Genomic DNA, 22937 nt, shown 5'->3' on the forward strand with positions numbered 1-22937 from the left:
ATAACATCTCTCTCTGCCAATAGGGCACCACAAGGACTGTTAGGTCTTCCAAAGTATGAAAGGCCTGAAATGAGAGAACAAGTATCTTGCTGCCAAGGTGCTATACCCCGCCCCACATATGGCAATTAGTTAGGAAATTTTTATGAAGCAGAAAAAAGGTTTTAATTTTAAACTGATTATTGACTCGGCACTTCTGTAACTATACTTGTGTTTCAAGAGACAGTCTGAGGACTGAAGCATCTGCTACACAATATGAGTAAGTTCCCTTTAGAACTGTTACATTTTATGTCCTTGAGATTCTACAGTCATTAATGCTGTGCTCCTCCACAGAGCTACTTCTGACAATAACCCTCTGTATTTTGTCTTGTATCAAGACTCTCAACCTGTCTGGCCGGCTGTCCTTCAGGAACTCGATCCCTGGCCCAATGTACCCTCATGGACCATTCCAAAAGGAAGCATTTCGATGATGAAGCTACGGTCGATGTTTTTGAGTGGACAGACCAGCAGGTCCAGTACCTGAAGAAGAGGGATGAAAGACTGGAACAATGGCATGCGGACAGGCAGGCACGGAGGCTGAGACTCGCCACCCAGGTGGAGCATCGTGTTTCAGCGCAGGAGCTGGCACTTGCAAAGTAGCTCCTGGAATAGGAACGGCAGCTAAGGGAGGAGGACAGAGCTTAACAGAGATAACTGTTCCAGCAACACCTGTCTATTGGGTTCCAGAGCACAGTCTCCTGCTGCCTCCCATATACCATGATGCCCCAGCAATGTACCCTCAACCCAGCAGTAGCTTGGACAACTTCAACCTATCTCTTCTGCTGCCAAATGACAGATAAATGTCTAAAGAAGGGAAAGGAGAACTTGGGGCCATAGGACATACTGCGATTGGGGGAATTGTGTTGGTATTAACTATTTCCTGTTGGCCTCAGAAAATTTCTCTCAGTGATGAATTATTTCAAACCTATTTAAAGCGCATATGAGGAGTGGGTGAGATTTTTGGTATAACGTGACCAAAATTCAAAGTGAATTCCATCTGTACTTACTACTTTTACTATAAAACGGTACTTTTTATGGCGTGACCAAACCCAGGAAATACTGGAAATCACTCCAAAAATCTTCACGTCACAACATTTCTAAAATGATTTTGACATCAAAGATTCAGACAATCATCCATTTTTTCAAATGGAGGGCCAGATCCTCCCCTGGTGTAAACTGGCATATTGCCATTACTTCACTGAAGCTGGAGTTATGCAAATTTACAGCAGTAGAAGATTTTGCCTTGAATTTCCAAACCTTTTTCAAGCTTTCTTTTTATGATTGATCATCCTTCTAGGAGCTTTCATTTTAATTATTTGCATTATACCTGTTCAGGGCCAATCTTGCTAAATTTTTTTTTTTTAGTCGTCCAATGCTGTCCCAAGTTATTCTAAGTGTAAACTGAGACAGAATTTCCCCTTTTGGCCATAAGTCTGAAGGGCAAAAAATGCACCAATAGTGCTAAAAAATAATAAACTTTTAACCATCGTTCACTTATAGTCTAAAACCTCACAGAAGATGTTGGTATTTATTAAGTCCCAGATGCATACCTGCTATTGAATTTCCAGACTGCTGCACCACAGTGCCATAGAAACCATCAGGCCTTGCCATAGATTTTAGGTTTGCCTTGCTGTGGAGTAGAGAGGCTTGGATCATAACCACAATAAGCCATGCAGAAACCCATTTGCAGTGCTATGCTCTCAATAAACATTGGCACAGTTTACAGATATACTGTATCTGTATGTTGGTCCGGTCCAAAATTTTCTACCTAAACATTTTATCCAATGGGAAATTGGATTTTTGATTAATCTTTTTTGCAGAAAGTACCTGCTTCCCTTGAAAATGTTTGATTGTGTTGTTGGAAAACCCCCAAACTGACAAATTTCACCAAAAAGTCCAATACACAAACAAAAAAATCAGTTGCTTAACAAAAACTTGAAATTTATTACTGAAAACAAACCATCCAACCATCTGTAACTTATGCTTGGTTGACATAAGGATTCCTTCAGAGTGTAGAGCAACCTCATTCTCACTGACTGTAAAGAGAAACATTCAGCTTGTTACTTTTCAGCACATGCTTGGATCTTCACAATCTCATGGATCGGCTGCAAAATTTCAAATCTCATTTATTTTAAAACCAAAATCTACAATAATGTGATTTGTTTCCATCATCATGGAATATTTTGAGGCCTCGGTTTGGTTCATGTGACACAGCCAAGGACAATCTCCTGTTGGAACAGCTTAACTTCAATAGCCTAAATCATAAAGGCCTTGCAGCCAGAGTAACCATATGTGTATTGATTGCTGCCTTGTGGATTAGCAAAGTATATACCGTAACAAGCAACAGTTAGTGGGTGAGGTTGTAATTATGAGTGTACAAAAATCATTCATTTGGTTCTTCATAAAATAAAGGGAAATATGAAAGAGGGGACTAAGAAATCCTGACCAGTCAACCACTGAAATAAACATCTTGTGTGAAAGTTTAAACCAGGCTTGGCCTAGTGAAAAAAACCCAACAAAACATGTGGGATCATAATGGCTTCAAATGAAAACTCCTGTAACAGAAGGCAATACCATAAGTCAGTCCTCTGCTCAGTCCTAAAATCTGTTTCAGGTTAGTATATTTGTATATCAATAAGAACCTATGCGGGAGGATTACATACCTCAACCTGAAGCTCGCTGGTTTAACACATGTACAACATGTTCCTGCTCACCATTGAGTGAGCTGCCACAGGAGTTCAGTTGTGGGTCACGAAAACATAAATTGGTCTTTTTACAGGCATAGACCCCCAGGTATGTACACATTGCAGTTGTGGGACTCAAGCCAGCTGATCCATGTCCAGGAACCCTGGGCTTGAACGTCTACATTGCATTTTTACCCTAATAAAGAATTTTCTGACCCATGCTCGAACCTAGGGCTATAGCATGCACACTGCAGTGCACAGACCTGAGTCAAAATAATCATATCCCTGAGTTTCTAGCACCTTCCAGCCTCTCTCCCCCCGCCATTAAAAAAACTGAGGCTGGGATTTTCCAAGGAGCTGTAGGAAGTAAGGTGCCCAAATCTCACTGACATTCAATGGGAGTTGGCACCTAATTCCCTTCGGGCTTGTCTACATGACACGGAAGCGTGAACTAGAGAGGAGTGAATTGTAGAGCACCCTAATGTGTTCTGCTCTAACTGCCCTCTATAAATCCTGCTGGTGTGCTCTAAAAGATACCTAGTTCTCATTGCTGTTTTTGTGTTTCAAACAGGATTAGGTTGACAAGCCTTACGTATCTTTTAGAGCGCGCCAACAGGGTCTACATAGGGAAGTTAGAGTGCAATATGTTAGAGCATTCTAGAAGTCACATTCCTCTAGTTTGCAGTTTGATGCCATGAAGAAAAGCTTTTAGTTTCCTTTGAATATTCCATCCTTCTGTTTTAGATTTCAAGAGTTATGAAAATGACGTTTCTGGCCATCTTCATCATAAAATAGTTCTATACCCGCTAGCATGTCTTCAGCTGCACTCCTGTCCTCATTTCCTGATTTCATCCACATGGCTTTCACCAGCATATGAAGCCAAATCAAACAGTGGAATACTGAACCAAGGGTTATAGACTGTTCAGTCTGTTCAGGCTTTGAATCCAGAACTCTAGATTAGATCACTCATGGACTATATACCTGCATCACTTGTTTATTTCCCAGCTTTAACAACCACAGAGAGGTGAGGTTGCAATAGGTGAGACTCAAATCTTTCTCTTTCCCTTTGTAATTTCTGTTCGTATTCGCAAATGCTTGTAGGATTCTTTTCCATAGGAAATTTCGGCTTTTCATTTTGACTTGGCAACAAAAACAAATGTCAAAATGTTGGAATTTTTCGTGGAATAGAAATTCAATCGTCTCTACACATCATATTTTAGATGTTTACTTGTCTTATCGCTGTACTGCACAATGCATCAAAAGCCAAAGCTTACAAAGGTCTGATTCAGCCAGATACTTAAACATAAGTGTAACTTTAAGCATTTTAAGAGTCTCGTGGACTTCAGCTGAAATACTCATATGGTTAATATTACACATGTGCTTTTGTACCTTGCTGAATGAGGGTCATGCTATGAAAAGGCAGAGTGGTCTAATGGACTAGGCATAAGCATAGTCGTGTCCATCCTAATCCTAGTTCTGCTACAATGTCAACTGGAGGGTTTGGGAAAGGCACCAGGCACCAAATCAGTAACCCTTCCTCCCAAGTTTATTATTTTTGGGAAGTGCTATGGCCTGTGTTATACTGGAGATAGACTAGATAATCACAATAGTCCCTTCTGGCCTTGGAATCTACTAATCTATTAAGTACATACAAAATTATTCCCATTGAGTGAAGATATTGGGATATACACGTTGTTTCAATAGCAAATATTACCTCACCCACCTTGTGTCTCTAATATGCTGTGACCCAACATGGCTACAACAACACTGCGTACATATTAACTTGGGTCAGTTAATCAAATGAATCAGGGTTTGTTTTTTTGGGGGGTGGGGTAGGGTAAGGAGTGGTTTAGTGACAAAATATTTTGCAGGCCTGGCAAAAAAATGGTAAGCGCACCTCCACGTTTTTGTTGATTAATTTATGATTTCTGGTTGCATTAATTTGTGCTGAAGTTAGGATTATATGTGGAAGCTTTAAAAACTCATAGAAGCACTTGAAAATGTTGCATTCAATTTTGCTAGTGTTCTTATTATGTTTATATATTAATTAAGTAACCAAACCAAAAAGACTTCTGCTTTGTTTCAGCCAAGATTCTGCAGGGAAAAAAAAGTAATTTATTTTCTCATCCACGGTGCCAAATAGCTAAATAAAATATATATGTATGTATGTTTCCAATTGGAATCCATTAATCTATGGCTCTCTTGTGCATTGTATTATAAGAGCATTGTTCAGGGATGACTTAATTTTCTTTTAGTATGTTTTTGGCTGGTTGGCACATTGATGTTAAAAAATACATGGCAGACTCAGGGCAGGTCATTAACCAGGGGTCATTACATAAAAATATTATTCACTTCCAGATCTGTATTGCTAACAACATCTGTTCAACTGGACTATAAAGTACATGTGTCCGGTATTGCTTATGCTGATCTGTGGACCATAGTAAAGCGAGCAGATGTCCAAGGTTCAGTTGAGCCGTCAAATTGTGAATAGTTCATTTTGATGTTCTATAGATTTTTTTTTTTTTCTGTGACAAAGAACCTCGGTGATGGTGACTTGAAATTGTATCAAGTATGTAATAGGGAGTGAAATTTCCTTATATCATATTTCTCTAATTATAAGAAAGTGAGCAGCATTCCTGACATATTTCCCATTCAAGCCCTTAGTCAGAGAGAGAGACTTTTCTTAACAACATTCCTGTTTTTAAAAGGGCCCAGCATACTTCCAGGAATATATTCAACCTTTAAAAGTAGAGGAATACATTTAGGGTGGTGATGAGCACCATGTAAATAATTACTTGGTAGGAAAATGGATAGGTTATATTGGATCAGTGTCAACGAACTAGAGATAGACTCAACCCCGAAAAAAATGGACTGCATGAAAGGTAAATATGCCTATTAGAATTGCACATAACATGGTTTTGTTTTATTCATGCAGAAAATTTCAATGAAAATATACATGTTTTTGTCAAACTTTTCAATAGAAAATTTTCAAATTTTAATTACAAACAAAAAAAAGTTTTGATTTTCCAATAAAAATTAATACTTTTCAAGGAATGCAGATATACTTCCCCTGACAATTTTTATTTTGTCAAAAAAAAAAAAAAAAAAACTACAATTTTTGACCATCTCTAATATACCTCTTCCCCTCACCCCCCCCCCCCCATTTATTGTACACCTGAGTAAACAGATGTTGGCAGATCTCATCCACCCCAACCTTCCTTCCTTTAGTTTATCACACTCCTTGTTGTCTCTTTCCATATAATGGATTGTAAATTCATCTGGGTAGGGACAGTCTCTTTGTGTATGTTCAGATGGCACCTAGCACAATGGAGCCCTAGTCCTGATAGGGGGTCTCTGAGTATTGCAAATAAAAACAATCAAGGACATTTTATCAGGAAACTCTTGGGGTGGCCTTTTGAAAATCAACCAAGTGATTTAGAAGCACCAATCAATGAAAATTCTACCCACAATACATATTGAGCAATTGATTGAGAGCGGTACCAGATGGCATGGGATAAAAAGTGCTCCTAGAACTACCAATGACTGTCTAAAGGGGCTATAGCAATTGTGGAAGGTGCTGTGTGCTGTTTCAGTTTCTGTTGCTTTTTGTAAAATAAATAAATAAATGCAAAGGTGGCAGTCTACCAAAATGACACCCCTTTCCTCACAGAGCCAATGCTAGCCCAGATGACCAGCTGTTGCTGATAAACCTCCCTGAGATTGAGCGGAAATGGGACAATCAGCCATTTCTTCTTTCAGGGATTATTTCAACTCACCAGCACAAAAGGGTTCATGTAGTAAAGCTCCCTGTATTTCTGTCAGGCTCAGCGAACACACTGCATTGTATTCCAGACTCGGTGCCTGTTCCCCACAAAATGCTCGGGAATTGAAAATATTGGCTGCACTAACATGACAGAGGCAAATACGGCCAAGGCTTTATAGGTTCAGAAAATCTAAAATTAAACACTGTGGTGTGAATCCTGCAAACACTTACACAAGTGTTTAGCTTTGCTCCCATGAATAATCCCACTGACTTCTCATGTACCGTGCCTGATGTGGTCAAAGGCAAGTGCATTGTATGTGGTTGTTGATTAGATCAGCCGGGTGCCTAGCAGATTAGCTGTGATGGAATCCTCAAAGGTAGAGGATTGGAGTTTTGGGGTAGACCTGTTGGACTATGGCTCAGATGGAGAGGAACCGACTGAAGGTTCCTGCATTTTGGTTCAGTCTATTATAGTGACAGAGAATGGTTCCTATAGCTTTCCAATACTTGTATCTATTTGGATCCAGAGATTTTGGTTTAGGCTCATCTTTATATTGGAGTTTATATATACTTGAGGAAGAGTCTCTTTGCTCTGAGGATTACCCATTATTATCGAAGGTCAGAACCCTGGGAGATAACACACAGAGGAATGAATCTGCATTCATTAATTTGTTATTGTGCATACAGGGTATATTACATTTGAGTGGCTATGCATTATTTCGAAGCCTAGATGTAGAGCATACTATAATTAAGTAGTCTGTAGTTAAAAGAAAAACTTCACAAATGCCTGGGGAACTAAATCAAGGAAGTGCTAAGATAACAGTGAAAAATTAAATAAAAAAAGATGCTGAGTTATGGCAAAGTGAAGCTATTTTTTCCTCCCCCACAAAAATGTAAGTGCAATTTGATTGTGAGTCTTCCAAAGCTCACACATTCCTCCTTTTCGGCTAAATCTTTTCAAGCCTTAAAACTGTTCTAACATTATTTGAGCCTGTCTGAACTCTACTCAATACAGAGGCTTTGGCATGTGGTTGACATGCAGTTTAAATGGATGAACAGACAAAATCATTAGTTCGTTATCTTATTTCTGCAGCTAAAAAGTCATAAACAATGTCAACCAACAATAAAAATCAATCCCTACTTCTCGCTGTGGTTTTTCACTGCAAACTCGATTTCACCTTGAGCTCCAGCGCTTCGTGCCATTTGCTGACAAGCGAATGAACTCCAGCCATTGTGTTGCATTGAAGAATTCCGGGGGAGGGAGGGAAGGATCTAATTAATTTGAAGTGTAATTCATGTGAAAGGGAAGATGGAGGTGCCTGTAGAGATAATTGTCTCTTGTGATTACATTCTTTGGCCCCAATTCTGCTTGAGTAGGAATAGTCCTGTTGAATTCAATAGACCGATTCACTGAAGTCAATGGGGCTACTCACATGAGTAAAACTGAGCAGCTGAGAAATTGTTTGCAGGGTTAGGGCCCCAAACTCCTTTTTCCCCCCAATAGCACCATATTAGAAGAAATAATGTTCATTATAAAAACAAATACAACATTTTTTTAAAAAAAATGAATAGGAGTATTTAATTTTCCTATGTGGCTCTGGCTGAATAATTTAATTGAATTATATTTGTTGTGGAAGCTGGCACGATTTTAATAATTAAAAATGAATACATTTGTAACCCTTCTGCCAGGTGGCGCCAGCAGCAACCAGAGCTGGATTCAATATCTAGGGGTTCCTTTCCATTGACACAACACAGAACTGCCTCAAGTCCCCACCCAGTGACCTGGGAAATTTACACACCACCCCTGGGCACTACTGACAGGCAATACTTCCCCACTCTAGCACATAGTCTGAGTGTAGAAAAGAAACTTTGAATAAAAGGAGGGAAGTAACTTGGCATTAATTTGGGAAAATACTGCAAACAGGGTTCATAAACATAAACAATGAGTAAAAGATCCACCCCCAAGTAGGTTGGGCAGTGTCCTTTTCCCCTCAGGTTATTAAGTCCAGCAACCCAAAAGTCCCTTTCACGTGCCCAACCCTTCTCTGCACCCTACTCACAGTTGCTGTCCTTGGTCAGTGCTGACCCAGAGTTCAGAGATGCAGCTGCAGAATTCATCTCCCCCATGAGTGGGGTAAAGAGGTACCTTCCTCACTCTGCTGCTCGGGCACTCGCTCGCCACCCCGCTCTGCTGGCCACCCTGCTGGCCGCTCACCGGCCACTGCTCGCTGCTTCCACTAGCCACCTGCTCACCGTACCTCTCTGTCGCCGCCCTGCTGGCCACCTGCTCACCACTCTCGCCATGCCTCTTCACCAGCCACACTGCTGGCTGCTCATCGCGCCTCTCCGTGGCACCAGCCACTCGTTCACCAGCTGACTGTTAGTCACCTTTTGCTGCCACCACCTCTGCACATCAGTCTCTTAGGCCCTGTCTACACTAGCAAGTTTCTGTGCAGTAAAGCAGCTTTCTGCACTGTAACTCCCGAAGTGTACACACTGCCAAGCAACTTAGTGCGCAGAAACTGTGCAGTTGTAGCGCTCTAAAAAAACCACCCCAATGAAAGGTGTACAGCTTTCTGCGCTGGGGCTACATTGCTGCGGTGCCAGTGTAGACACCGTGGCGATTACAGTGCTGCAATTGGCCTCCGGGAGGTGTCCCACAATGCCTCTTCTCACCTCTCTGGTCATCGGTTTGAACTCTATGCCCTGCCCTCAGGTAACCAACCGTCATCCCCACCCTGTACATTTCTTTGGAAATTTGAAAGTCCCCTTTCCGTTTTCTCAGTGATGCGTGCAGTGGTCTCAGCGCATCTTTCCAGGTGGCCATGCCTGCTCCATGCACCAGTCGATCCCCCACTTGGAGCAATGCCCAGGTGCTGGACCTCAACAGCATTTGGGGACAGGAGGCTGTGCAGTCCCAGCTACGCTTCAGATGTAGGAATTATGATACCTATGGACAGATTTCATGATGCATGACAAAAAGGGGCCATGACCAGGACATATGCAGGGTTGAAGTGAAGGAGCTGCTGAATGCCTACCACAAGGTGCGGGAGGCAAACCGCCGCTCGGGGCTGCACCCACGAGTTGCCGGTTCTACAAAGAGCTGGACGCGATACTCGGCGGTGACCCCACCTCCACTGCGAAGGCCCCTCTGGATACTTCAGTGGCTCGTGCCAGTCGAGAGTGGACCAAGCCAGGAGGAGGAAATCTTGGAAGAGGATGTGGAGGGGGAGGGGGACCCAGAGGCAGAGGATGGCTCAGAGGCCAGAGATGCATGCAGCCAGGAGCTCTTTTCTACCACAGAGGAGGCTAGCCAGTCACAGCAGTCAGAGCTTGGCGAAGTGCAAACAGGAAAGGAAACCCTTGGTAAATGGATCTGATTTTGGGACTCGCTGAAGCGAGTTGTTGGGGGTAGGAGGGCAGGAGGGTTGCAGAAAGCAGGCTTCTCTCCCCCTGCATGCCTAGTCTGAGCGGTGGAACAGGCCATTGATTGACTCCCTCACTTCCCATGAATTTCCCTCAAAGATCTCCAGGAAACTCTCATAGAGATACTGGGCAATCCGCTGCCGCAGGTTCTTCAGCAGAGCTGCTTTGTTTCTTGCCCCATTAACAGTAACTTTTCCGCACCACTTTGCTGTGATGGGGGAGGAGGGACCATTGCTGTACACAGGCTAGCCGCATAGGGACCAGGGCAGAAGCCACTGGCTTGGAGAAGACCCTCCCTTGATTCACTGCTCACCCTCAGCAGCGAGATATCTTCCATAATGATCACCTCTTGTGGAAACTGTGGGGACAGGAATGATTATCAGACCCCCACCCACAGTGCTGGCTGTCCCCCAGAGCCCATGCCCAGAGTACAGCAGGGTCCGGGAACAGTAATTTACCCTGCCTCTGTGGCTACTCACCATTTTGGGGGTCTTGTGGCTCACGTGTGCTTGCCTGGGGTCAGCCAGTTAGTGACAGGTGTGTGAGTACTGGCTGTGTTTTAAACAGTGTTGTCTGTGTTGCAAACTGCTTCTGTAAAACATTACATTTAAACTTCACAGAGGTGACCTTGGGAGCCCAGCCTCCCTCTTTATTATCGGCGGAGGAATGGCTGCACAGAATTAGAAAGCGACCAAGAAGAACTAAGGAGGACTTTCTGCGTGATGTTATGATGCACTCCACCGCCGAGAAACAGGAACTGAAGGAGTGGCGGGACAGTGAGAAGAGGGTCCGAAAGGAGAATGTGGCATGCCAGAGTGAAGCCACGGAGAGGCTCTTAAATGTTATGGAGCGCCAAGTGGACACACTCCAGGAAATACTAGCTCTTCAAACCGAGCAGCTCCGTGGCAGCCGCTGTCGCATAACTTTTTCCCTTGCACTCCCCAGACACCGTCAACACACTCTTATCAACCTCCTGGCTACACTCTGTACCCGCAGCATTCCACTTCTCCCCCCTCACAGTCCAGCACTGTGGACGACCCCACTACCCACTGCACTCAACACCATCTCTCTGCAGTTTGGCCCTGCTGAAGTACAGTACCTGCTTCATTGTACTCCAAAGGAGAAGGTTGGATATAATCCCTGGACATACACAAATCTTTAGCCACCCAGGACCCCTCCTCCTCCTGGGACCTTCCCTTCTCCAATCCCCCTCTCCGCTGATGTATTTTTTCATTTGACTCTCTCCTCCAGTTGTTGTCTTTTTAACAAAATAATTGTGTTGGTTTGAAAGCAATCTTTATTCTATTAATTGAAAGCAAAAAGAGCACTGCAAAGCAACATACAATTATGTTAAACCTCCTTATTGCATCATGTGCACCAATCACCTCCTAGCATTACAAGCACTGCAATCCCAAGCATAGCAACAAGTATTAGTGGCTTTCAGCTTCAAATTGCTGCCTCAAGGCATCCCTGATCCTTATGGCCCCGCGCTGTGCCCCTCTAATAGCCCCGGTCTCTGGCTGTTCAAACTCAGCCTCCAGGCACTGAGCCTCTGCGGTCCAGCCCTGAGTGAAGCTTTCACCCTTCCCTTCACAAATATTATGGAGTGTACAGCACGCGCTATAAGCATAGGAATATGTAATTGGCTGGGTTCAGCTTCCCATAGAGGCATCGCCAGCTGGCTTTTAAATGGCCAAAAGCATAGTCAACAATCATTCCTCACTTGCTCAGCCTGTTGAACCACTCCTTGCTGCTATCAAATTGCCCCCTGTAAGGCTTCATAAGACACAGCTTAAGGGGTAAGCAGGATCTCCCAGGATCACAACGGGCATTTTGACTTCCCCTACGGTGATCTTCTGGTCCGGGAAGAAAGTCCAGCACACTTCCATCACACAAGTCCAGTGGTCGACTTTCCCATTCTGAACTGGTTAGTGACCGATCGGTAGCAGTCTGGAGTAGCCAGCTTCCACAGTGCAATCACCATGCACTTCTCCAACGAGAGGGCAGCTCTCATTCTCGTGTCCTTCCGCCGCAGGCTGGGGCAAGCTCATCACACAATCCCATGAATGTGGCTTTCCTCATCCAAAAGTTCTGGAGCCACTGCTCGTCATCTCAGACGTGCATGACAATGTGATCCTGACACTCAGTGCTTGGTCAGTACCTCCGTGAATACCTCAAGCAATCTCGTGTCGTAGCTACAATGCGTGGTGAGATCAATGTCACACTCCTCTTGCCTTTGTAGTTTAAGGAATAACTCCACTGCCACTCGTGTTAGTGAGAGTGAGCAGCATACTGGTCAACAGTTCGGGATCCATTCCTGCAGCCCCAAGAGGCAGGGCGCACAGTACACTAACCGTTGAAAGATGGCACATTTAGCCAGGGATGAGAAGCAATGGGATTTCTGGGATGCGAAGCAATGCATCACTGGGCATTGGGACAGGACCCAGGATGCCCTGTGACCCCCTCCACCTTCCCACAAGTCTTAGTAGCATTAGAAAAAGAGTTGTTCTGTGGGATAGCTGCCCAGAGTGCACCGCTCCAAATGCCACATGTGTGAACAAGCTATTGCGGAGACAGCTGATAATGTGAATACACAACAGCGATTTCCCTTCAGCGCTCTCTGAGCAGTGCTGTAACTGCCAATGCTGTAACTTTGCCAGTGTAGACGTGCCCTTCATAAATTTCAGCTCTTTGCAGGCTGGGCAGAAACACTGCCCCATCTCAAGTGATTTCAGGTCTCAGTGACTTTTAGATCTTTGCAGGCAGGGCAAAAACACAGTCTTACCACAATTGATTGGGCATTTATCATAACAAAGAGGCTCTTAATGAAGCCTATTGAGCTCTGTTCCTTAAACAATGGGGATGACCCTTGAGAGCATGCAGCCTCCTGGGTGGGGATACCTGTCCCCACCTTCTCTTACTTTCACAGGACACTGACATTCAAGCTCCTGCTTAATGAATTACTTTCAACTGAGGGTGGCCCCCTCATTTGGGACAGGTTAAGCACAGTCCTGCTTTCCTGTATTACTACAATAATTACAATGTTGGTAACCATATTTCACTACCCCTGCATTAAGTATTAAGGTCGTTGTACCCAACTAAGGTGACCTGATGTCCCGATTTTATAGGGACAGTCCCAATATTCAGGGCTTTTTCTTATATAGGTGCCTATTACCCCCCCACCCCGTCCCGATTTTTCACACTTGTTATCTGGTCACTCTACACCCAACATCAGCCAAAGTTGATCTTTGACGCAGCTGCATCTGATGAATATGTAAACAGAGCAGGAGGAAACTGTATTTACATAAACACACCCATAGTCTCTTCCCCTCCCAGCTAACTGTCAAGGAAGCATTCATTCAGACCCTGTTTACATATTTTAAATTATAAACCAATTATATATAATATATAAACCATTTATAATTATAAATTGTAAATTAGAACTCAAACCTGTGCCATGAAAACTGCACTGAAAGTTCATACCCAGTTTAAGGGCCCCAGTCCTGCAGTTTAGTATGTGCTTAACTTTATGTAACTAGAAATTGTCCATTTATATTGAATAGGGTAACTTGGAACTGGAAACAAAAGGATTATTCACATGCACTATGTTACTGGGCTTTGCAGAATCAGAGACTATAGGATGGTGTTTTCAGTGGTGGTCCCATTTTTGTGTGAAATATGGACAGTTTTAAAGAAGCTTTGTAAACTCAAAAAGGGGAACGTTGCAAGTATTTTCGATTTTGCAGTGAATAGTACAGCAGTAGTGCTGATTGGTTCCGACAAGGTGAAACAACATGGATCAATGGCATCAGAAGCAAAGGAAAACTGCTACTTTGCATACTGTGAGTTGCAGTATATATCTCAGTTTTTCATACCTGTAATCTGCGTTACGGGGGGGGGGGGGGGGGGTTCTGTATTTTTTACTCTATGTGGGAGGGGGTTGGGGAGAACGGGCGGTAAAAACACAAACCCTCTCTCTAGCTTTATGCCCCTGACAACTATAATGAAGGCATAAAATTGGGGTTTGCCATTTTTGGCTTATATCCATCTTTCTTCTAGCACTTTTTAAACATTTTACTTAAACATAAACTGTCTGCTAGTATCTAAACAGGAAAGAGACATTTACAAGTAAGAAGAACCTGTGTGCCAAGCTAAATAACATTTATTTTATTAGGCGAAAAAAGTCAGAACTAGAGAGATCTGTTTTTACATTTAGAATATATTTTAAATGTTTGAAGGGTAGCAAGAGTAACCTCCTGCAGTTTTCTCTGAACAGTGTGCACTGTGTCACACTAATGCAGCAGTCAAGGGCAGTCATCTCCAGATTGCCCCCTTGCCTAATATTTCCCTTACTGGAGATGGTTCACAGACAAACCTTAGCAGCTATAAATCAATCAGTCTGCAGCACATACCCAAAACCACAAGGTGCTGAGCGCCCTCCTGTTGGCTGCTGAGAGCTGAATACTGTTGAAAATCTAATTGCTTCTTTGGGGGCTTCAGTGGGAGCTGAACTCTTTTGAAAATCTGACCCTAAATGCAGGCTTACAATGAAACTTGCAAAACTGCACCAATAAAGTTAGTATGTTTGTTCTATCAGCAAAATTGTCCTATAACCTTAGTCCCCTGCTTTCCTTTTTCCATCTGAATTGTTTTGAACCAGCATGCCCTCCTGAATTTGTAAGAACCTGAACTCTAAGTAGGTATTCCAGTTTCCTGTTTAAATGTTTTTTCTCTGAAATAAAAAAATAAACGAACAAGGAGCATTCCATTTTCTGAAGAGTTGGCCTTTTTTATCTGAAATGGCTCATTTATTTTTAAGTGCATTTACTCTGCTATGCATTTTTAGGCAAGCTTCCCAAAAAAATCCATTGACACATTTTTTTTTTTAATATTGTGTCTACTAGGAACAGATATTTCATTAAAGTGCCTGTTAATTTTACATTTGATTTTAACATGTGGCTGCACTTGCATCTGTGCATAGTTTGGGTGTGTGTCCCTCTGTGATAAATACACCATTTTTCCCTTCAGTGTTGGAGGAGTTCAGTTATGCAAGGAACTGATGGCACCTTACAGCTTTTCCTTACTTCTAGCTCATAAATTGCCTGTCATTAGGAATAATGATAGGATTCTTGCCAATTGAATATTTGTTTAAAATAAATATGGTATAATTCTTGGCACGTTTACAGTATATGAATTTTATATGAATTGGACTCTTTCCCTCTCATTATTACTTTGTTGCTAGCCAGTTTGTCCTCCATTTGTTTTCTTGACTATTCCCCCTCTCCCCCCAGAGTATTCAGCAATGAAAGAAATAATAATTCAAAGTGATTAACATGGAGAAGTGTTGGATAACAAGCACTCTCAAAAAATGGATATTTTGCGGAATGGTTTTGCCTGGAATCCAGAGGTGCTGACCACCTGCAGCTCTCATGGGTGCTCAACAGCTAAGAAAATTCAGACCATGTAGTTCTAGAAAAAATATTTCAAGAGGGAATTTTTATCCTGACTACTACATCAGCCACTCTTGATTCTTCTGTTCACCTTTCCCCATCTAAATGGCATGCCCAGTCTGCCACCAAGGAGCCATGTCCAACATCTCTAGGATTTGTCATCTCCTCTAGTATCTTACATACCTTGGTAAAGAACACAACATCAAAACATATTAAGATAGATACATATCTAATGAACACCATCAAGTGTTTTCACCAGAGATTGAACTCTGGACCTCCAGTGCTAAAAGTATGAGTTGCTACTACTTCACCTACAACAAATCATTAAGCTAGTAGCAGTAGGTACACTCATATCTAGAGCTTGGGGGGAAATGGATTTTTCATCTTGCAGGAAACTCTGCAATTTCAATTTTTTTTCTACTCTGAAATGGAACGAAAACCAAAAATTTTGAAACTTCCCACAAAATAAAATTCTGGGGAAAAAAGGTTTCAGGTAAATCAAAACATTTCATTTTGATAAAATCAAAACATTCAATTCTGATATTGACTTTTTAAAGATGTATATTATATTACATTTTAAAAATTGAAAGTAATTTTGAAATGGAAAATTGAAATGTTCCATTACAAAAAGCTCCGATCCAAATGTTTATAGAAACAAAGTTTTGTTGAAATTGACAAAGACTTGTTTCGTGAACTCCCCTATTCTGGCCTTCAAACAACCCCAGCCTCTCCAAGCTCATCATTAGAAGCAAGCTACCTGCAGACCAGGACACACCAACTCAAAGCACCAAAAGACCCTTCCAGAACAACAGATACAAAACCTGTAGACATGTTCCCACTGCTACAATGATCAAGACTCCAACACACCTTTCAAGATTCATGGGTCCATGCCTATCACAACATGTGGTGTACCTCATCCAGTTCACTAAATGCCCCAATAACAACTGTTTGTTTGATTAAAATCAGACAATCACTATGCTCTCAAATAAATTCACAGGAAAATGATAAAAGACCAAAACACCACATCACCTCTGGTTGAACACTCTTCACAAAGTGATCACTCTGAATCTGAATTCTCAGTCCTAATTCTCAAAAGAAATCTGGACAACACCTTCAAAAGACAAACCCAGGAGCTTAAATTCATAACTTGGCTAGACTCCAAAAAAATTTGTGGACTGAATAGACACATTGGATGTATGGCTTATTACAACAATCTATAACCCACTAACAACCCCTCACTGTCTCCAAGCTGCTTCCCCCACTCCCTTCTTGCTCAGGGGTGTGAAAAAACATACCCCTGAGCGCTGCAAGTTTCAGCGCTGTAATGTGCCAGTATAGGTAGTGCACCAGCGCTGGGAGCTACACCCCTCATGGAGGTGGGTTTTTAGACTTCCAGTGCTGCGCCGGGACCACACAAGGCACACGGCAGCATTTTAACGTTGCCAGTGTAGACAAACCCTGAGTATGTCTCCCAGATTTGAAGAAGAGCTCTGTGTAAACCCAAAAGCTTTTCTCTCTGTCCAACAGAAGTTAGTCCAAATAAAAGATATTTCCTCTCCCAGCTTGTCTCTCTATATTTCCATAAAATGTTTAGCCAAATTGACAAACTGGCATTTTCTAATGGAAAAATATTTCATCTGAAAATTTGCAACCAGCTTTGCTCATATCCTCTGTGGACTGGCCACCAAAGACAAATTCAAAACTGAAACTGAAATGGGAGTTACATGATGTCGTTCTGAAGAGATGTCTCTTTTAGACTGACATCAAGGGTACTCCTTGTCAGTCATCCAGGGAAAAGCTTTATGTAGTTATCTTCATGATACCAATCTCTGCAGCAGTTAGTACTAAAATGACCACCATGCCCTCCTGATTGCAGTGCCCTGCATGGCACGTTTGTGAGATCAATAAAAACATGCAGTATACAGAACATTTTTAGCAATTTCCATTTATACTAGAAAATGCTGTTTTATGGTAATAAAAATGAGAGCTTGATGCAACACTTAAGCATTTCCAGTTGGAAATCCTGTCATCTGCAATAGCTCTAGGACAATGACACACAATTGGGGCTTTTGAGCCCCCATGTAGCCCTTTTGGAGCCATGAAGGAGACTCCTGTGGTGCCCATGGATTGGATCGGAGCTCCTCTCCGTCTGCTTGACTTCAAGAAATCTTGAAGTCCTTCAATGAGCCGGGAAGTGGGAGGGGAGAGAAAAGCACTCCTCTCTTATCCTAGCACAAGGGGAGTCAATACGCAGACTGCGGGCCAAATCTGGACTGCCAGGTGCTTTTCAGGGGACTGAAGGTGAGCTGTGCTCACTCCCCAGCCTAGGGCCCCCCAGCAGGAGCCGGCAGCTGCCCAAGCTGCATGGCACAGTGCAGCTTCAGCCCCACCAGCAGCAGCGCAGGAATGGGGGGGCAAGCAGCAATGTTGGGGGGCGGGGGACATCTCCACACCCCCATGGGCAGCCTGTGTTTCCACTACACCCTGCCCCTCCAATCAGGGAGTGATGGGGTATCACGTGCTCAGTCTGCAGTCCAACCAGAGGGCAGCACTGTCTGGGTCCTAATTCACATTCCTCTCTGCTTTCCCTGGACTGGCTGGGGCATGGAGCTGTGACTCATGGGCTCCAGGCCCTACCGGGGAACCCGGCTGGTAAGTGTCTGTTGGGGTCCTGCAGTATCTGCTTCTGCCAGGGCACCGAGCGCAACATGACCCCCTCCCACCCCAGCTCTCCTCCCCTGAGTGGTCCTCTGAGCTCATCCCGGCCTCATGCCTCCCACCCCCCAAATGGTCCCCAGAGCCCCCCTCCACCCCAACCCAGCCTTGTGCTCTCCTCCCCTGAGTGGTCCCCAGAGCCCACCCCAGCCTCATGCCCCCTGTCCTGAGAGGTTCCAACTGGCCTCTTTCCCTCCCCAGTCCGCCTCCAGTTACCCGCTTCTGCCAGCTACCAGCCTCCCCCATCTCCCCAGGGGTGCTTTCTGGAGTCATCTTGGTCCTTCTTGCTACCTGGAGCCTCTTTCCTGCCTCTTTGCTATCCCAGCCCCCACTAGCTAGATCATAGCCCAATAGCTTCACCTCCTGGCTCTGAGCTCAAAAGTACTCACACACACTCACACCCCACTTTGCTGCCCAGAATCCCAGCCCATAACAATTACTTTTCCCCTTTATCCCCATTTCTACTACTTGGCTCAATTGGGGGCATGAAGGAACTTTTTTGGGGGTGCGACAACGCCAGTTCCGTGTGTTCCATTTTGAATTTAGGGAAATAAAGTCACCTTGCTCTCTGGGCAGGGCGGGAGGGGAGGGGAGAGGGAAGAGCTGGCAGACGATCAGGGCAAGCGGGAGGCTAGGGGAGGGGACCTTGGTCAGGGTCTGGACCTTGACTGCACCTTGACCAAGAAATATGGATCTTGACAAAAATAATTGACTACCCCTGTCCTAGCAACAAAGAAAAGGGTGTGTGTGTGTGAGAGAGAGAAAACATTGCACTGGAACTGTAGAACTGCATCAATATCAGCTGAGGCTGAGTCACAGTGATACAACATGAGGATGCGAACAATACAACTTGATGTCAGCAAGTGATGGCAAAATTATTTTGTGCTCTTCTGCGCCTCCATTTGATAATGAAGTGGGTCTCCAGCATGTTCAGGCTGAGAACCACTATTGTGGAAAATGCATAAAGGAAATCATAATAGGCCCAGATCCTCACAGCCAGGACCGGCTCCAGCTTTTTTGCCGTCCCAAGCAGCGAAAAGAAAAAAGAAAAACCCGATTGAGCTGCTGCCGAAGAGGAAGAGATGGACTGAAGGACCCACCGCCGAATTGCCGCCAAAGACCCAGACGTGCCGCCCCTTTTTATTGGCCACCCCAGGCACCTGCTACCTTCGCTGGTGCCTGGAGCCGGCCCTGCTCAAAGCTATTTAGGCATCTAAATTTGAGGATCCGGGCCATAAACCCTATAGTAATAACAACTATTAGAAAAGCCTCTATACCAGGGTTCCCAAACTTGTTCCGTTGCTTGTGCAGGGAAAGCCCCTGGAGGGGGCTTGTGCAGGGAAAGCCCCTCCAGGCCAATGGGAACTGCTGGAAGCGGCGTGGGCCGAGGGACGTACTGGCCGCCGCTTCCAGCAGCTCCCATTGGCCTGGAGCAGCAAACCGTGGCCACTGGGAGCCGTGATTGGCCGACCCTGCGGACGCGGTAGGTACACAAACCGTCCTGGTCCGCCAGGGGCTTTCCCTGCACAAGCGGCGGAACAAGTTTGGGAACCACAGTAGGGCTGTGGAGTGATGTAACGTTCTTGTTAAACCTCATAGAAGAAAGACTTTCTGAAAAGTTGCACAAGCAACTAAGGCAATGTTAATAATGCTTTACCTTTTTATAACCCCTTTCCTCCTAGAGGATCCCCCAAAATGCTGTAAACTCATAAATTGCAATCACTTCACTGAGCACTGAAAGGCAGCCAAAACTAGGGTGAAACACAGCAGCTGTTTAACAGCACATGGCAATATCACACAACAGATTAGGACAGAAAGTGAGGAAACTTAGGTGCCAGTGCAGGAATACACTCAAACATGTGCTTAAATGCTTTCCTGGATCAGTTCATAGATCTTAGTTTTCCAAAGGAGGGTGAAATTTGCACCTGCAATTGTGTAACAGGTACAACTCTGATTAGCTGCATCTCTACATGACTGTGAGTGCCTATCAGGTAGTTAGAAGAGCAGGAATCCAGATTTACACCTGCAGTTCATTTTCCCAAGCTGTTTTTGAAAATTTACCCCAGAATGTCTCCCCTTGAAACTGCAGGGGGAATATTAGGTAGGTACTTTATATTATACTATTACCCACATTGCAATTTGGCCAGGATATTAGAGTCAACAACTTGGTCTTGAAAAATAGATCATGGGATCATTAATAGATACAAATGATCAAGACTTTGGTCTTCCATCTTGTCTGAAAGATGGCACCACAGCTCTCTTGTACTGGCAGTGCAAGGATATTAGTCAATACTTCCCCAGAAGGAAGAATGCCACACACTCAATTGCTGGCAGTGCTCACTGCAGCACCTGGGTGTCCCTTGGAACTTTTCCAACCATTTACACCGCAGGGCACCATTTACACCACAGGTTACTTAGCTTGTGATCAAGAACAAGGCGACAAAACAGCAGCCAACCTAGAATGAAAGTAAAAACGTGCAATACTTAGGTGTTCTGACTACAGAGGTTTATAGAACCAACAGGGCTGGTGCAACCATTTAGGCGACCTAGGTGGTCACCTAAGGCACTAGGGTTTGGGGGGCGCCATTTTCTTCGGCAGCAACTGCGGCGGTCGGATCTTCGGCCACCCCAGTCGCCGCCGGCATTTAGGCAGAGGGAGCTGGGGCAGTGAAGCGCGGGGAGGGCCGCCTGCAGCAAGCGGGGGAGCAGCACGCAGGGGAACTCCCCGCCCCAGCTCACCCCTGCCCCGCCTCCTCCCCAAGCACGCTGTGGGAGGGATAGCTCAGTGGTTTGAGCATTGGCCTGCTAAACCCAGGGTTGTGAGTTCAATTCTTGAGGGGACCACTTAGGGATCTGGGGCAAAAATCTGTCTGCAGATTGGCCCTGCTTGGAGCAGGGGGTTGGACTAGATGATCTCCTGAGGTCCCTTCCAACTCTGATATTCTATTATCTATGCTTCACTTCTTCCGCCTCCCAGGCTTGCGGTGCCAATCAGCTTAGGTGCTGCAAGCCTGGGAGGCGGGAGAAGTGAAGCAGCCACGGCGTGCTCGGGGAGGAGGCGGGGCAGGGGTGAGCTGGGGCGGGGGAGTGCCTTAGGGTGGGGGTGGAGAGCTGCCACGGGGGGGGGGAGCCTTAGGGTGGGGGTGGGGACCTGCTGCAGGGGGGGTGCCTCAGGGCGGGGGCTCGGGGACAGGGGGGTGCAAGGTGGAAGTTTCGCCTAGGGCGCGAATCATCCTTCCACCGGCCCTGAGAACCAAGTAAAGTTCAATTAAAACTTCCAAAAACATTGCAAGCAATATAACAATGAATCCACGCATTCTGATTAGCTGCTGAATTTTCTTGTACTCCAGAATTTGTATTTCATTTTTAAAAGCTTATATTGAAACAGAGAATGTATTTCGAGCAATAAAGCTCTACATTAAAGTGAAAGCCAAGAGATTAGAAAAGCAAGACAAGCCGTCACCTTTACAGTTAAAATAAGAGCGTTGAGAAACAAAGCAAGTTAAGCAGTGAAATACCAAACAGAACCCAGTCATGCATGACAAAATCTTGCTCCCAGTGACATGGGTGCACTTTGGTGAGGTTCTTGTAAAACCAGTCCCTGCCTATGCCAGAGCAAGTGCTTTGACTCCCAAGGGGAAATTTCACACACTTAAGCCTCTGCTCTGTGCAGGGTCAGCATGAGGTTCTGCACCACTTAAGTACCTATTAAGCCCTCTTTTGAACAGGTATGTTATGCATAAGCCATTTGCTGGCCCACAGAGATGTATGTTACACTAATATTGTAACTATAGCTGTGATACATGTCTGCTTAGGGGTTGATCCAAGGATCACTCAAATAAATAGAAAGACTGAGTTCAGATCCATGAATCTTTATACTAAAAAATATAAGACAAAAGAGAGAAAAAAAAGGAGAAACTTCACTTAGGATCCAATTCAACAAGGTGCTTAAGAACATGCCTAACTTGTAAGTACATGAGTCATTGCAGTTAATGGGACTACTCGTGTGCTTAAAGTTAGGCAGGTGCTTTCTGTACCTTGCTGAATCAGTGCCAATTTCAAAAATTATGGGTCAGATTCTGACGCATAGACACATGTTGGACATAGACATCAGTTGACTAAATCATTACCCATATGAGTGGGCATTCAGACCTTTAACATGCCAGCTACTCAGCCAATTAAAAGGCTGTTTGGTTGTTTGCTGTTGGTTCACGGGCTAAGTTCAATCATTGCTTTCTAGGGACAAAAGCGCATTCTTTCATGAGCTCTTTCATGATCCCTACATTCCTGTTCCATAACACCCTGCATTTTGCCCATTAACTCTGATTTAATTCACAATTGGGTTCTGAGGGAATGTTTCTTCCATTTAGTCTCATATCTTATCTTATTTTTCACTTGTTTAAAGTTAACCTTGTTTTTTCCCCCCTGATAATACAGTTTGTAAATGAAATCAACATGGCCTGAAATAGCAGACATTAAAATGCCATTTGACCCAGCTCCAAATTCAGGTGCTTATAAAAACAAATTGGAGGAGGAACACTAAGCCCTCCTATGCTACTTACAGCAATTTAAAATTATGGAAATACTTCCAACTTTATAGCCAATTTGGAGTGAAAGTGATCAGGGTCTGGGCATGTGCTCCATATATAGGGATTTTTCCAAACAGAAGTTCTTTTACCACTAAACTCCATGTGCTCCCATTTACTTGGTACTGTACATGTTCCAAATGAAATCTGCACATTTATATTTTAAACTTCAAAATACATCTTTTATTTAAAACTTGTAGCTAATAAAAAGAACATCTGTACCATAATTACAATCTGTCTGTTCAATTTGTATAAATTTATGTATTGTGTAATAGAT

This window comes from Malaclemys terrapin, chromosome 1 (genome assembly GCF_027887155.1).
Source record: "Malaclemys terrapin pileata isolate rMalTer1 chromosome 1, rMalTer1.hap1, whole genome shotgun sequence".
Lineage (NCBI taxonomy): Eukaryota > Metazoa > Chordata > Testudines > Emydidae > Malaclemys > Malaclemys terrapin.